This window comes from Dermacentor andersoni, chromosome 4, assembly GCF_023375885.2.
Source record: "Dermacentor andersoni chromosome 4, qqDerAnde1_hic_scaffold, whole genome shotgun sequence".
In the NCBI taxonomy this organism is placed as follows: domain Eukaryota; kingdom Metazoa; phylum Arthropoda; class Arachnida; order Ixodida; family Ixodidae; genus Dermacentor; species Dermacentor andersoni.
In genome coordinates this window covers 39714897-39732397 of record NC_092817.1, presented here as the reverse complement: position 1 = coordinate 39732397, position 17501 = coordinate 39714897, and the positions used below count along the sequence as shown (strand labels likewise).

Below are 17501 nucleotides of genomic sequence, written 5' to 3'. Positions count from 1 at the left end.
GGCGCTGCTTCACCAAAAGATCAGGGATCACCAACAGTAATCACCATCAGTACCTGTTAGGCCGTTTCACGCAATATGCAACGTATACCTGAACCGCGCCCTCCTGACTCCACTTTTCCCATCAGCCAGTTTAGTTTGTAGTTCGGGTTTCATTTGCAAATAACTGTATAGCACACATGTTGCCCACAGCTTTCAATTTTTACCCCAGATGACATCCTGTCTTCAAACCCGTCGCTCTCAAAAGTGATAAATCGTCTCCTTATGTCACGCCTGGTCTCAGATATCATTTTTTTGGGCAAATGCTAGAGATCTCTAGTTGTCCACGTTGCTACAATGTAAGGAGCTTTAGCATTTCGACGCCAAGCACTGCAACAACACCTAAAGAGTGTAGGTCTCTGCGGCCGTTCGTAGACTGGTTGTGCTCCTTCAAGTGGGATCGCGACTAGTGCTCTCTCCCACTCTCACTCTCTCTTCCCGTATTTCCCTCTTTTTTGACCCCTTTATCCCCTTCTCTCAAAAACAGGCTGATTATAAAGATGATATCCCTCTGTCAGTGCAGGCCAGCAAACCGACGGTGCGTTCGGTTGATCTCCCTGCCTTTCCTTACCTCTCTCTCTCTCTCCAGCATTTCGAAGATTCGGCGACGCGGACTTGTGAAGGCACACCGGAAAACGTGGACGTCGAGAATCAGTGCCCCAAGCGACAACTCGTAAAGCTGTACCTAACCAATGCGCACGGAACCTTTTATTGCAGTGACCGAGTGTTGTCCACTTATCTACTGTCTTTAAACGTGTCGCCGGCGAGGCGTTTACGGCACGTTCACTACGCGTGTGGTGTCATCACACCGGAGTTCCCTGTACTCCTTTCGTAGAGGCCCGCAACACAATGGCATATTTTTTGTGTTATGACTGATCACAGAGCCAGAACATGTCGCCACCCCCACAGCTGAGCTTGGATACTTCTTCCAGGACTAGCATTTATAGCTGGTATGTATTCATATGTGCTAGTTTCTCAGCTATGTATACACTAAACCTCTATTATCCCGCACAAGGATTATGGCAATCTGCTTCTGTAAACACGCCAGACAAGTATCGCACCTGTGCCATTTCTGCCAGATGGATAGTTTAACGGCATGCGGTCAGATGCGTTTCCATGCAGAAATACAGAAAAATGCGCTGTCAAGGCACGTAACATTTGCTCAAATGTTTAAAATGCCTAAGCTTATTCAAGTTGTACCATGAGTGCATGCTTTCAACCTACTGAAACACCTTTCAGAAGAAATCGAGCAGCATAATTTCCGTCTGCAGGATCTGATGCCGCATGTTTTTAGTGAGCAGGGTGCTAAATACTTCTTTATTACCGCTATATTGGCGATTTACTCCTCCGTGACCAATAAGTGGCCAAACTACCGCTGTCCTGGCTTTCCCGCCGTTAATCAGCGCTGACATCCGGGTAAGTGCAAATGCTCGAGAAAGAAAGAAAGAAAGAAAGAAAGAAAGAAAGAAAGAAAGAAAGAAAGAAAGAAAGAAAGAAAGAAAGAAAGAAAGAAAGAAAGAAAGAAAGAAAGAAAGAATGCGGAACTCAATGTGTCATCTGACTATTATTTCTGGCACGTGGGCGACTTCGGACGGACGGCCAAATGGAGTTCCTATACGCACCGAATTCGTCCTACTCCTCTCTCTCACATATACTACGGTATCCTTGTCCCGGCTACTTGGAACTTTCGAATGTCAAGTTTCTTAGCACCAACCGTTTCGGAGCTGCAAACCCTGCACAGCTAAGAACTCGTGGTCCAGGGCCATCACCCGTCAGCGCAGCTGGCGCGCGCACCCGTATCCCGTCCCATGTGCGGCGGACAGTCTTCCCTCGGAAGCGGCACAGGGAATAAGGGAAGGCAGGGGGGGGGGGGGGGCTGAGTGGAGTGTCCGCACGTTCCACCCAACCGAATTGGCACGCATTGTTAATCCGCTAATTAGGAGGCTTAAAAGTGGGCGGTCGTTATTCACGGAGACTCGGCGAAAATCCTTTGCGGCCATTGTGAACCGCGCTGCGCCAACCGCCTGCTATAGATGTGCGTCGCCGCACTGCCGCGCGGGCGCCCGATGGAAAGTGTTCTCTCGAGTGACCGCTTCGCAGGCTGCCTAGTGGTGGTTCCTGAGCGTTGTGCACGGCGGCATCCTCGATCGTTTCGTGTGAAGCGGAGATCTTCTATCGCACAGATCGTGGAACTCCGTACGTATACCATATCGGACTACATATACCGCAGGGCCACTCAGAGAAAATTCCCGAGTTTCTAGCCTGCTTTACGACGACGACGAAGAGAAGGACAGCGATAATGACGGCACGAGAAAGACGACGGCGGCAAGGTGGCTCACGTTACGAGAATGTGCGACAAGGGTTGTAAGCTGGTCTATGTAGTTGGTTTACGTCCAGCTAGGCGACAAAACGCAGACGACAGCGCAAGCGAAACAGAGAGATCAGACGCGCTGAACACTGGTACTGTCCGTTTCCGACAGACTGCATGCAGACTTCTGCGGTGTTTTGTCCTGTCCGTTTACGACAGATTAAAGAGTTCTGTCTTTTCCATTTCCTTTGCCCATCGTATGCGCTATTCACCGTGGGGAATGTGGAATCACATACCGAATACCTAACAAAGCCAAAGAATAAGCTTTGTTTCTCCATGACTCTCTGATGAGAGGAAGCCGAGGACCGCGCAACGAGTAGTGGGATAAACGATGGACTTGCGTCGGAATGTGCGGTCACGACGACAGATTCTATTTTTATTCTTGCCTTTCGCAGGTGTAGATCGCATGACGGCTTCAAAAAAATAAAAAATAATAACAAGAAAGAAAAGAAAGAAAGAAAGAAAGAAAGAAAGAAAGAAAGAAAGAAAGAAAGAAAGAAAGAAAGAACATCTAATAACTCACAACTCCAAAAAGCCTCGCTGCGCGCTTATGGTTACAGCTACCTTGTTAACAAAAAACAAAAAGAAAATCAGGAACAATGAGGCGCTAAATATTTTTCTCTTCTTTTTCAGTGTAACAACCATACGAAACTGACAGACAATGCAGCTAACTAAAATAAGTGGCAGTTGTCTGCTTTCTTTTAATGAGCAGTATAATTATGTGTAAAACATGTAGAGTAAGTTGAACTGTCGAACATACCCATGAATGCGAACGGCGGTACAGCCGTCGGCGTGTAGCTCAAGTGCCAAAGCGCCACACACGAACTACCGAGGTCTTTGGGTAGGCTGCCACTGGCGGCAAGTTATCGTTTCCTCCGCCTTCATTTCCCTTTATCAATGTTAGGAACAGCAAGTTTATCACTAACACAGCAATTATGGATGCAGCTGACGACCTTGATCGCCAGGCTAAACCCGCCCGTTGCTACAACTCACCACCACCACTACCGAACTTCCCATGCGCTTGTTTTGGCCTCACTTTCTGTTGTCGTCTTATGGTAGCTAACGTTATACAAGTACGCGCCCGTATATTAGGCTTGTTCACACACACACACACACACACACACACACACACACACACACACACACACACACACACACACACACATATGTGTATATATATATATATATATATATATATATATATATATATATATATATATATATATATATATATATACATATATATACATATATATATAGATGGGGGGGGGGGCAGTGATTTTAGGTGATGCTCTAGTTACGGCTACTGAGCATAGCGATAAGCGCGAGCCCAACCTAAGCGACTGATTGATCGTTCCTCGAGCTTGGATGTCGTTTCGTTTATTCCCATATACTGAATAGTTAATTTCGTGCCCCCTCCACATATATGCATATCCTCTGCGGAGTAATTTATGCATTTCATGCAAAACAATATACAATACCACTCAGAAACTCTACTCAATACGACTCAGAAAGCTTCGAAAGAGCGAGAAAATATTAAGTTTAGTAGCAAGAATGGCTCAGTGGCACTAAGCAGGGCTGAGTATCGAAGTTGGAGATCATAAGTAAACAAAGTAAACAGAGAAATACAAAAGAAACAGCGCGTTCATAACCTGTCTGCCAAGCCGGCCTCGCGCACGCACTCACACAAGTTAATCGCGAGGCGTCGGCCCGAGGCGGTTGCGTATAGAAGATGCTTCCATTACCTTTGGTTTCTCTCTCGTTATCCCGAGATAGGGACAGTCCCAGAATAGGCATCATGCTGTGTGAGTGGGGAGTGTACTCGTGGCACCACTGTCGCCGCCCGCCATCAGCGCTCGCGCTGTGCTGTAGCCCAGAGACGCGTGAACAGAAGATAATGGAGGAGGGCGAGTTTGTTTGTGATCAATATAGATTTACATAATTTATACGAACATACCATGCGGTATACCATGCGAATATACTCACCTGCGGCTGGATAGATAGGGAGCTTCTGTAGCAATCGACAATTAGGGATTCTACGTTTATACGGTATGACAACACTGCAGCAGAAGCGATAACAGAAAGAACAGTTGCCGCTTTGTATTGTGATATAAACTGTGTCAAGGGGGAGAGAAAAAAAGTACCTTTAATCTAAATTGTTCCTGCGGGATAGCCCCATCAAAGGTACGTTAATGATAACCAGTCCAAATGCACACAGCGCACGCTTGTGTCACAAAGATCCAGGAAAGCCTACTAAGCGATGCGAGATGGTGCACCGAAGTAAGATCGACCTTCAGGCTCGATATCCAATGGCAGGGCAGTGCCTCTGTTGAATGTCAGCGTCTTCCCTCGGCTGAACTGATAATCGACCTTTAGCCACAAGTATGTCTCCTATGCACTGTAGTAAAGCTGTGTGTGTGCTTTTTTTTTTTTTTTTTCTGGGCCATTGAACTATGAGGCCAGGCGCCCAAGATCTTCGCTTCCGTAAATGGCCTGTCATCCAGTCTATTTAAGGCACACTGGAGAGTCTCGCGTTGATTATCGAAGCGAGAACAGTGGCACAGAAGGTGACTGATGGTCTCTTCACACTTGCACTTCGCGCACATTGGTGAATCCGCCATTCCAATACGATAGCTGTAGGAGTTGGTGAATGCTACTCCTACCCACAGCCGACACAGCAGTGTTGCGTCACGTCGTGGAAGGTTCGCTGGTAATGTAAGTTTCAGTGATGGGTCGAGGCTGTGTAAACGACACTTAGAGTTCTGAGGTGTATGCCAGCAACCTAACGTGATTGTACGAGCGAGATTGCGAAGCTCTCTTGCAGCGTCGACTCTGGATAAAGGTATAAGGAGTGTCGGTGAGCCAGCCTGGGCACGTCGGGCAGCGTCATCGGCGAGGTGATTACCAACGATGCCACAATGTCCCGGCAGCCACTGAAATATGATGTTATGTCCTCTTTCAGAAGCGCAATGGCAGGTTTCGTGGATTTGTGACACCAGCTGTTCATAATTGCCACGTCGTAAACTTCTCAAGCTCTGGAGGGCTGCTTTCGAGTCACAAAATATTGCCCATTTGTTGGGCGGTTCTTTTTCAATGTATTCGACAGCAGCGCGAAGAGCGGCCAGTTCAGAGCCTGTAGATGTCGTTACGTGTGATGTCGTAAACTTGATGACGACCGTTTTCGCTACCTGAGGGAAACAGACTTGAGTGCCAGACTCCCTCTTTCACTCCCCATTCCCCTCCCCACGTGTAGGGTAGCAAACTGGACTCAGTCTAGTTAACCTCCCTGCCTTTCTGTCTTCCCTTCTCTCTCTCTCTCTCTCTCTCTCTGTGTGTGTGTGTGTGTGTGTGTGTGTGTGTGTGTGTGTGTGTGTGTGTGTGTGTGTGTGTGTGTGTGTGTGTGTGTGTGTGTGTGTGTGTGTGTGTGTGTGTGTGTGTGTGTGTGTGTGTGTGTGTGTGTGTGTGTGTGTGTGTGTGTGTGTGTGTGTGTGTGTGTGTGTGTGTGTGTGTGTGTGTGTGTGTGTGTGTGTGTGTGTGTGTGTGTGTGTGTGTGTGTGTGTGTGTGTGTGTGTGTGTGTGTGTGTGTGTGTGTGTGTGTGTGTGTGTGTGTGTGTGTGTGTGTGTGTGTGTGTGTGTGTGCGCGTGCGTGCGTGCGTGCGTGCGTGCGTGCATGCGTGCGTGCGTGCGTGCGTGCGTGCGTGCGTGCGTGCGTGCGTGCGTGCGTGTGAAGCAACACCTCGCCTTAGTGATCGGTGATAAGCTTCATTGACGAGCAGTGACTTCTTCCGTCGAGGAGGGGCACTGTTGTGGGGGAGTGAAGTCGAGCAACATTATCGAATCGAGGCCCGTTTGTGACTACGGAAGTTAAAGCGTGCGTGCATCAATTTCTAACGCTTTCCCTTGGCGCTTTCCTTCCATTTCCACATCCCCTTTCGCAGTGTATGGTAAAAGAGAAGAAAACAGGAGAAACATCTTTACCTGCCATCGTCTTTCTCTTCGCCCCAGCTCTCTTATTATGGTGCGCAGATACGGGGCGTTCACACTAGGTTGTTTGAGAGGGTTCTGTACTATATTCGTGCTAGCAACCTTGCGCCATTCCTGATTGCGCTACTCCTCTCCTTTCCAGCCTTGTGACTTCGATCAATGGCCGATTGTAGCCCTCTTTATAGCTTCTTCTTTCCTTGAGCCTGTTTTTAATCATCGTCACAAGCCTCGTCGCGCATTTCTCTGGCACTCCTGTATCAGCAACGAGATCGAGAACAGAATTCGGCGCTCGCTAGGAAAGCAACGCGAATGAAGTTGCCTTCAGAGCTGGCCGCTCCACACTTGAGCCAGCCAAACGACAGTGCCAAAGCATGGTCACCACCGAATGGACGCAAATTCGACAAGGGCGTGTATTCTTCCTACCTGTCGGGACAAACACAAGAGGGCGCGCGGGATGCGGGAAGCGCGAATCCCCTTAAGACCAACGCCGTCTTCTCCCTTTTCTCGAAACGAGAACAAACGCCCTGCCATCTCCTAACGGGCCACCATCGATTTCGGTTTGAAGGACGGACAAGCATCAAAAAGTACCCGAGGTGTCCTTTACTTTTACCTCCGCGCTCATGTTCGTTCCTTTCCCCGCATGGTTCGGGTCATTTTTCTGCTTTTCCCTGCATCCGCTCTGTCGCTGTCAGCTCGCAAACTTCTTCCGCCTGCCTCCAACACGGCGCGGGGCCAGCGAACGGCTAGAAACAATAACCGAAATAAAAAGAACCCCCCTCCCCCCCCCCCCCCCAAAAGAAAGAAACAAAGCCGGGACAAATAACCTAATACGGAGAGCACAATGGCAGTTTGGTCTGTCTTGACGGATCTCGAAGTCTTTGCAGGTCTCCCTCGTTCCACTTCCTCCCCCTTCCTCCTTGCACCCGCCTGTGTTTAGGTATAGCGTCCTTTCTACGCCGTTTTCTGTACTTTCTTTCACGCTCGTCGGGGTCTCCGGCGTCATTCCTTTTGCTTGAAAACGAGAACACCTAGAGGTACGTTGGTAGAAGAGGATTCGGCTCGCCGAAAAGGGGGCAATCCTCTCCTCCAGAGGGCAGCAGCATCAGCAGCAGCAACGGCGGGGATATAGGCGAAATTGAGAGAGGCGCCTGCCAAAACCCTCTCGCAGAGAGAAGGCGGACCGAGAACAAAAGAAAAAAGAAAGAGGCAGAAGCGCGGAACAGGAAAAGACGGCAGAGGGCAAAGCGGGCCCGTGTCTCCGGAATACTGATCACTACGCGCACCGAGGGCCGGGATAGCGCAAGCCTACAAATCCTCACAAGACGAAAAGCTACTTGGAGCTGCGGGCCCTCCGCGAGGCGTCCTCTCTCAACCCCCTCGCCCCCCTCGGCGCTGGCGCTTCTTTCTTGGCCCGCGAGCGGCTCAGCCGGCCGGAGCGTCGCTATTGTGTTCCGGCGCCCGGGGTCCGGACGCGCCTCGATTCGCTAAAACCCCGGCCCGTTTATCTCGCGAATCGCGACCGGCAACGGCCGCATTCAAACGAATTCGCGGTCATAATCTCGCAGCGCGGCCCCTGGGTGCCGGCCCCGGGGAAGCGCGGCGGAGGCGCACGATCGCCACCGGCGCGGAGTTGGCAAGTTTTCTTTCGAGTCGAAGAAGTGCCTGTTTTGTGGACGAACAAAAAAAAAATGAAGGGCTCTCTACTTAAGTGTTTTTCCCTACGGACTCTCTCCCTCTCTTTATCACCCTTCCTCGGTGGTATACGTGACCGTTTTTTATTGCGCCAGCTATTTAAGTGGGATTTCGGGGAGAGCGAAGATGCTCTGGAAGCACTGCGAAGAGGAGATAAGAGTTATAGTGAATTGCGGCTGAAGTCTGGGGCGATATTCCAGAGGCATTCAGCATATAGTGGTTTTGCATAGCCGTAAACTGCGTGCCGCATCGATAGAGGGCTTAGTGATTTCGATAAATACAGTTGGGACCAATCGTAGTGAAATGAAACTGACGATACGTTCAACAACCATCAAATGCGTACGCACCCACCTCCCTTCAGTTTGTTCATTCATTCATTCATTCATTCATTCATTCATTCATTCATTCATTCATTCATTCATTCATAATGTGATATCGCGATAGCGATCGTGTGACGCAGAAGCAAGAATAAGACGTAAACAGTAAACAAATATATCTGCCTCCGAGAGATATCAGGTTGCAATGCCTTCCGCATCCCCACGCTATATATTCTCGTGGCACTTGTCAACGCAACTTGTACGATGTCTTTGTAGCCACAGTGGCGGCGTTGAAATCACGCATGCATGTGGTGCGAGTATTCGACTGAGATTCTTACAATGCGCTTGTTTCTGTGCCTTTCAAACTTTACGTCGGACATCCGCGACCTACAAAAAAAAAAAGAAAATTAAGGATGATTTTGTTTTTATTTATTTATTTATTTACTTCGTTGCCAGACGATTTCTTTGATTTGTGCGCAGGTTTGGGAGCTTGCTTACCAATCACAATAATCTAGTTACACTAGTCAGGAGTGGGTGGCCTACTCCCTGCATCCTCCAAGGGCCTCATCAGGTCATCTTATCTGCTTCCCTATGCCAGCTCCGGCTGTATTTCCCCAGGTACTCAACATGTTTTGTTTAAAGAAAACATGTTTGATTAGTCGTTCTACGCTTCACCTGTACTTGCCCATAGTACCATCCTTCCTCTTACTTTCAGCAAGAGTTTAACCATTTTCGTTCATTTTCATCTGTAACCATGCTGTTCAGTTTCTATTGCTTGATTTTTTTTTTTATAGTGTTTCGGTTTCCCGACACTAACAGAATGCCCCTGTTGCGTAGTACTATAGGTACTCAATGATGTAAGTGGTTACTGTGATGTCAGGTCGCGGTAGGAGTAGTTTGTTTGTTTGTTTGCTTTTTTGCTTCTTCTTTTTGATATTGTGGAAACGCTACTTAATTAATACAGTTCAATTTATTATTCTTCCTTACCTCCCTGTCCCTCTAAATTTTTTCATATATTTCGCGTTGCCATCTCCTACTTCGCATATCAAGGCCAGGGTCATCAGCATACTGAAAGTACTCGTCAGTCGACTCACGTTTGCGGTGTCTTGCTGCGAACAGGGTCTGTCACAGCAGGTTATCCTGGCATGGCTTGACGGGCGAAGAGTCTTGCCGTAGAAGCGCGACGCCGGTGTCGCTTGCCGCGTCGAGGACACTCGTCAGCATCGGTTTACAAAGCCAGCCTGTGAACCAACCGAGCACCACCTGGAAAATTGCAAGTGAGACAAAAACGAGGAGAAAGTTGTTTTACTCGAATCGGGGAAGATCAGTTCTGCGGAAGCGCGCAAAGTGGAGCAAGGTTCGTGAAAGGAAAGAAGTGCCGTCCACCCCCCTGTAGATTAATTCTGGCTCGCGCTGCCGCCTGCTAATCTCCTAGTTGGCTGCTTTGATGGTAGTGCGACCGCTCCGGAAAGGCGTTGGTCTCTGGTTCAATCCCCGGGCGACGGAAAATGTTTTCTTCTAGCGCGTAGCTTTCTTCCCGAGATGATGATTATACGCTTCATTAAATGAGAAACTAGCGTGAGTTTCGTTAGAATTTTCGTGCTAACGTCGAGTGGATGACAATTTCTCTTTTACTCGACTTAAAAATTACATTATGGGGTTTTACGTGCCAAAACCGCTTTCTGATTATGAGGCACGCCGTCGTGGAGGACTCCGGAAATTTTGGCCTCCTGGGGTTCTTTAACGCGCACCTAAATCTAAGTACACGGGTGTTTTCGCATTTCGCCCCCATTGAAATGCGGCCGCCATGGGCAGGAATCAATCCTGCGACCTCGTGCTCAGCAGCCCAACACCCTAGCCACTGAGCAACCACGGCGGGTTTTTACTCGACTTGTAAAGCACGTATCAACAAAACAATTTCAAAGTTCAGCTAATGCTCTAATATTTTGCTAAACAGTTGTATCGCTAGTGCAGCAGCAGGCTAGAAAACGCTTCATTTTAAAAGTAATTGAGCGTAGGCACTCCATGTTGTAAGTGGTCACCGCGATGAATACACTCAAAGGGTAATTTAAACATAAAGGAAAAAGAAAACTGGGGAGAGATGTTTTTGCTTATACGCTGAAATGGAGCTGAAGAGTAATGAAAAAAATTTAAGCATAATTGACAGCAAGGGGGCGTATTTTGTGCTTAAGTGCGCCCCGCTGTATGCTATTAAAATAACGTCATACAAGAAAGAGCACTTGGCAGCAAGATTTATATGCGGAATACGCGTGCGCTGGAGCGAAGCTAACTTATAATGCAGATCAAAACACTATACTAATTGGCAGCAAGAAACTTGAATAAAACAACCTACTACGTCGGTAGCGAAGAAACGACTCTCTCAAAGCAAAACAGAGGTCGTTTATGTTTCTTTGTTTTTTGTTTTCTTTCCTTTTTCATCACGCGACTTAAACCAGAATGTGCAACGAGCAAATTTTAATGTTCGGAAATATGAAAAAAGAAGGAATACCTCTTAAACGTAAACGCTGTAACGACGTGGTGGCAACATGACGGATTTGCAGAAAACGAGAATGAGGCGATGGCGAGCCGATCGCGAATTGAGACAGGTTGCTGCCTCCTCCGTGCCGCTAAGAAAAATCCATCGTTCTTTGGTGACGAACAACCTCGTCTTGCGTCCGCCCTACATTACAATATATATATATATATATATATATATATATATATATATATATATATATATATATATATATAACGCACGCGGTAAGGAGACTGAACGATGGCTGTCGATGTATGTGCTGCGCGTATCTCGCCATGCTCCCTCTTCCGTGCTGGCCTTCTCGTGTTTACGCGCGGTCATGAATGATTTGACACCGGAGAGGAAAATTGCGCGCGATCCGTTTCGGATCTGTCGCGAAGAGGCGCCTCGTCGCGCGGCAGCTCCGTCACGGCGCGTCGTCGCACGCCAGGGCGAGGAGGCGGCCGTGCGTTTTGTTTTTCTTCTACGTTTACGCTCTTTCGGTTATCGCTCGTATTCGTCGAGAGCCGCAGAAGAAAAACAAAAAGAAGGAAGTAAATAAGAAGCGAGAGATAAAAGGCCGAAACGGAGGAAACAGACAATGGCGCCGGCGAGAAACGTACGTGTATACCGTACGCCGTTGTATAATGTGCAAGTCGCCGGCAGGCACTCCGCGAACGTCCTCCCGGGAAATGCGATGCATCCGGCGATGCGTCGTTTGCGTGGCCGTAATTATGAGCGATGCGCGCCTTCTGCGGGCCGTCGGAAATCCCAGTCGCGATCACGCAATCGCGAACGGAGTCGGTTCGGTGTGTGGTTACTCGAAGAAAGAAAGAAAGAAAGAAAGAAGCTAGTGGTGCTTTATTCCTCGTCTCGCATACATTTTCGGCTACTTACTAACGGATAGAAAAAAACAAAGACCAAATAAGACTAAAAAAAAGACATATCCTTTTTTTTTAATGTTGCACGGATTGTTTCGATCGCAATTAGCCATCTTAATATTATGGGAGTACAGTTTCCCAAAATCGTTTTTGTTCCATGAGATTAATAGAGCCTGTTATAATAGTGCGTCGCTGAGCACCGTACCTCCTGTTCTCGCGGGGCCGGCAAGTTGAGAAACAGCGCATCTGTCTATCCAGGCACTATCATCTTAATGTCGAACAAACCGCCGGTGTGTTCAGTCCTCAACAAACGGATTAGAGGTCAGCGAGACGATTGCGACAGTTGCAAACAGCTCCCTGTTTACCCGGTCAATGGCCGTAGAACGCGGACCGATTCGTAATGGGTGCATAAAGTGGGGTGAACTAAACATTGCATATACTTCACAAGACGTCTCTGTCTGTGCCAGTTTGCGACTCGGGTGGCAGTCGAGCGGATGGTATGCGCTACAACCGGGCGTTGCCCCAGTAGGGTGTCAGAAGTGAACCATAATGAATGGAGAGAACACAGACAATGACCAGGGCAAACAAAGTAAAACATAAACGAATCCCATGCAGAGACACCAAGAGGAATGCCGCATATGCTTTCGAATCTACTTATCGTTCAAGCGTATAGTGTGAGGGCCACACCCAATTGTTACTGGTGACTTTTGGAGCACAATGGGCGACGCAAAGAATACAGCGTCGGCCCCAAAACGGCACAATTATCATTACGCCGAATTACTGCAAATAGCGTGAAACCAGAAAACCAGAACGAGCCTACAGTGATGCGTCCTGTTCGCTTTCTAGCACCACAACTTTCTACACTACATATGTTTTAACGCGTTTGTTTTGCCACGCGGTATATTCCCCTCGCTACCGCACTAACCAGCTTTCACGTTGTTTAGAATTACTGAACGCGGCCGCACATTCCTCTTCTTTAGCTGATTCGGTGGCTCAAGCCCGTTTTGCTGACCCAGGGCTTCACGGAACGTGACGCGGAAGTTGAAGCAGTGCGCGCAAGATCTCACTCGAGCGTATACAGATCTGTATTTCTCAAAACAAATAGAGAAGAAAAGAACAAGAATACGTTGTTTTCTTCGTTTCTCTAGCTAAGCCGTATACAAGCGTTACAAGCTGTAACCACGGTGTTAACCAAATTTCGCAGTTTGTTCTCACGGTAAATAAAAACGATTCGGACATCCTTTATTGGAAGCACCGGGGAAAACAAAAGAATGAAAGAAAGAAAGCAAAACGCTTAGTTTCGCTTTCTCCCAATCTCGCGCTGTGAAACAATGGGAGTCTCTCATTCCCTTCACGTATAAAGGTGGACACGTTTCTTTCTTGGTTAAGCAGGAGAAAGTAAAATACGAAGAGTAAGCAAAAAGCGCGTATAGTGAGTGTCGGCGGCGCGAAGAGAAAACAACGGCGCGATGACAGCGCGCGATCCCAAGATCGAACACCCCGCCTCGCTTCTCCGCATTATAACACGCGACCCGCGTCCCTGAGGCGAGCCTTGCATTTTCGGGAAGCGCGTCTCTGCGGATCGCGCGCGCGGCGCGAGACAAAGACGAAATCGAGCAAGACGGAGAGGTGTAATATCCGAAGAAAGCAGTAAAAAACAAACGGAGGGGCCGGTACAGAAAGAGCCCGCAAAGAGACCACAAACATAATAAAGAAAGGAAACAAAACAGCAGCTACAGTCTGCCCACGCCTATATACAAGAACGCATAGTGGTTGCTGATCTTGTTGCAGCAACACTGAAACTCGTCTTTGACCTTCTCTAGTCCTTTCTCTTCTTTTTTTTTTTTTTTTTCGACCTCTCAGTGCCTGGGGAGGATCAAGAGCTGAGGGGCTCCGGAGCGTCTGGTCTCGGGGCGCTGTGTGCTCGTGGAGAAGTGGAGGAGAACTATAACTGCAGAAAGGGGAGCTTTTCCCTCCACGCGTTCTCGACAGTATTTCTTGCATAAGAATCGGAAAGAGCGGAAAAAGGGAGGGATTCATAGAAAAGGGTAGCGAGATAGATAGATAGATAGATAGATAGATAGATAGATAGATAGATAGATAGATAGATAGATAGATAGATAGATAGATAGATAGATAGATAGATAGATAGATAGATAGATAGATAGATAGATAGATAGATAGATAGATAGATAGATAGATAGATAGATAGATAGATAGATAGATAGATAGATAGATAGATAGATAGATAGATAGATAGATAGATAGATAGATAGATAGATAGATAGATAGATAGATAGATAGATAGATAGATAGATAGATAGATAGATAGATAGATAGATAGATAGATAGATAGATAGATAGATAGATAGATAGATAGATAGATAGATAGATAGATAGATAGATAGATAGATAGATAGATAGATAGATAGATAGATAGATAGATAGATAGATAGATAGATAGATAGATAGATAGATAGATAGATAGATAGATAGATAGATAGATAGATTGCAAAATAAGAAGCAGAGGGGTACTAGCAGTCGAGAGCGAACAAGTAAAACGGAAGGCGCATTCGCGTCTGCGGGAATTGCCTCCAAGAAGCCTGAGGGTAAACTCAAACCCAGCCGCTGGCGCCTACCGTCGCGTCGGCTTTCCATCTGAGAAACAGTTCACAAGCAATCCCGCCCCTTTGACGCGACACCACGCACCGCACAGAGCGCGAGAAGACCGCCGAGGCCAGCGTACGCGCGCGAAGGGGGTTTGGTTCACGAAGTTGCGCAATAAAAAGACAACAAAGCCGCCAACGAGGCACAATACGAAGTGCCCTTTGCCCCGCGTGTGAAAACGGCAAGCGCAGTAAAGAACACGCGAAAGCAAGATAGACAGATAGAACAAAGAAAAACGGAAGAAAGGGAGACTGCAGGCTGGCATAGTGGCAAACCTAGCTATCCGAGAACGGCAGGAGGGGGAAGCCCTTATAGGTCGACGGCTTATTTTACCGCCTTATCGACTTTCCCGCGCGCACCACGTGTTTACCTGTTCACCGTGTGTTTCTGATGCTTGCTTCTTCTCTCTCTTTTTTTTTTATCCTTCGTCGCCTTCTTTTTGGCGCAGAATGAAAAGAAAGAAGCAGGAAAATAGACAAATGTTGTTCATGCGAGCGCGGCATCCCATTTTTCAGCCCTGTTCTTTCGTCTCTCTCTCTCTCTTTTCCCTTTCTCTCTGTTTTTTTTTCTCCTGGACATCGGTGGCAATTCGGGGAGGTGTGCCCGCGGGTTATACAATAGACGACTTTGTGAAGACAGAGGGAGCAGGAGCAGCACTCGTTTATAGCTGCGAAAAAAAAATTCTTTTTTTTTAACGGCTGCGAGTCGACTGGTGGTGGGCTATACAAATGAACAAACATTCAACCTGGAAAGCTAGGAAACGCGCGAGGCCGCTAGTGCAAGGTTAAAAGCTTCTGAGAAAAAAAAATCTGTAAACTACGGGACCCGTAATGTCGAGTTCAAAAAATCCACAAAGTCGGCCGGGCCGCGGTCGTCGAAAGGCGAGATCAGCGTTTAAAGACGAAAGAGAGAAGCAATGGGCGTCTGTGTCTTCCATTATGTGTAGACCAATGGCGAGACCATTTTTCTTTCTCGTTCTCCCCACGGCTCCAGGCGAGTTCTCCGAAAACTGCCTTATATTGTTTATTTATATTTTTCCAAGCTGCTTAAAGTCCGCTGATGAACCAATACAAAAGTAAAACGGGTTTGTGTTCGAAGCAAGAAATGGAAAGAAAAAGAAAACCCGGGTTCGTAGCCTATGCTCGGAAAGGCACGGTTAGCACATTGCTGTTCTTTTACCTCTGGATATCGTATTACTCCAACTTCCTCACGCTCCCTCCTCAATGACGCTGGATGCTGACTCCTTTTCTTTCTTCACCGAATTTAAGATGAGTTTATTTTGCCCACACGCTTGCTCGGATAGGCGTTTCATCAGAAAGGCTATATAGCGACGCGATAAAAACCAGGATCAGTGCCTCGTATAATACTTTTCTTTCTGACTCCGAAGCGAGGCTGTATAGGAACAGAGATTCACTGAAAGAAAATGGCTGTCGATGGCTATAAATGGGATCCGGCGGTCTATACGCATTTATTTATACGCAGGTTTTAGAAGCGATGTTCATCAGAAAGATCATATGCCCTCCGGATGATTAGGGAGCCTTCCATTAAATACTTCGTCGGGGTCTTATGTATATATTTATATTGGGTCGTACGCAGCAACGACAAAGTGAATTGGCTATTCACCTTTAACGTTTAAGCCTATTGGTATGCAAGAAGTAATACTTGGAAAGTATGTAACAAGTGCTTGATGTCTTGTTGATATTGCGTGGGTATTGCAAGAACTGCTTTTATTACGTTTTCACCCTCATGTCTATGTGTCATCACCAGTATACACATATATAGAATTTCAATGTGCTCGTATAACTGACAGACAGACAGACAAAGAACTTTACTAATGGTCCTGAGGAACAGCGTTAGGGTACCTCCCTTTTCAGGGAGTCCCCGTAGCCGTCGCGGGCCGGACCCACGTCGGGGTAGGAAGATCGTGGTCACCCGCCCTGTCGCAGGCCCTCTGGACAGCCCGTAGCTGCTCTGAGAGGTCGCCGCTTTTAAGGGCTGCCTCCCAGTCGGTTAGAGTGGTTAGCGATGAGCTGCGTAACGCAGGGCATTGCCAGAGCATATGGGATAAGGAGCAGTACGCCTCCCCACAGTCTGGACAGTGGGGTTCTACATTAGGCGCAAAGTGACTGAATCGGCCCCTCGAGGGGAACGACCCCGTTTGTAGCATGCGAAATACTGACGATTGCCGTCTATTAAGTTTAGGGTGTGGCAGCGGAAAGGCCCGTCGAGCGAGTTGATAGTGCGCCAAGATTTCATGGAAGGTGAGAAGTGAATCCCTGTACAGTCCTAAGTCGCCGCCCGTGAGTCCACCTGAACCGCCGCGGTGTGTAAGACCTCGCGCACAGTCATGGGCCAACTCATTGGCGTTAACAGCCTCAGAGTGCACATTGATTGCCATATGAGCCGGGAACCATTTGATGCTATGAAAACCAGCAGCCCCCTCGCTGCCGAGGATGGCCGCCGCCTCCTTTGAGATCGAGCCGGAGGTGAAAGCTGAGGTGCAGCACTTACTCCCCCCCCCCCCCCCTCCTATGTCCTTTTTCTCTCCCCACACTTGAAAAAAGCAATAACTATACGCACGTTTTCAATGCAGTTTTCTTTTCTTTTTTTTTTTTTACTTTTCAACGCTCTTTGTTGTCTAATATCTACATCCGTGAATATTTGCGACATACAAATGGTGAAAGAAAACTCTGAGACCAGATTTCTGATTGGTCGTTTTACCAAATTCTCCTTATTTGCAACCATACCAGGTAGCATGGCAGGTATTTTTAGTATTAAATTTATAAGTGCGTTAAAGAATTCAACCCTACACCAGCCATTTGGGCTACTTGTTTAAAGACGTTTTGTGTACTTTGTATGATATTTGATTGCGTGCCAATAAAATCAAACAATCACTTTAAAAAATAATCTTTTTATGAACATCGCCCACTACTCAAGGTCCACAGATCAATATCCTTCGACCGCCAGAGCTGTTGCTGTGGTAACATCTATTCAATAATGCCGGGAAAGCGTCGACGTTCCCTGCTGGAATAACTATAAGT

General features: G+C 47.4%; 1 protein-coding gene across 1 annotated transcript in view; it reads right to left on the bottom strand.

Moving 5' to 3' along the window:
* The window catches only part of LOC126536964 (uncharacterized), a 223152-nt gene that overhangs the window by 84701 nt on the left and 120950 nt on the right, over nt 1-17501 (bottom strand). Inside the window, exon 2 of the mRNA XM_050184042.3 lies at nt 9492-9660. The gene's annotated coding sequence lies outside the window, so the exon portion shown is untranslated. The remainder of the gene's footprint in view (nt 1-9491; nt 9661-17501) is intronic.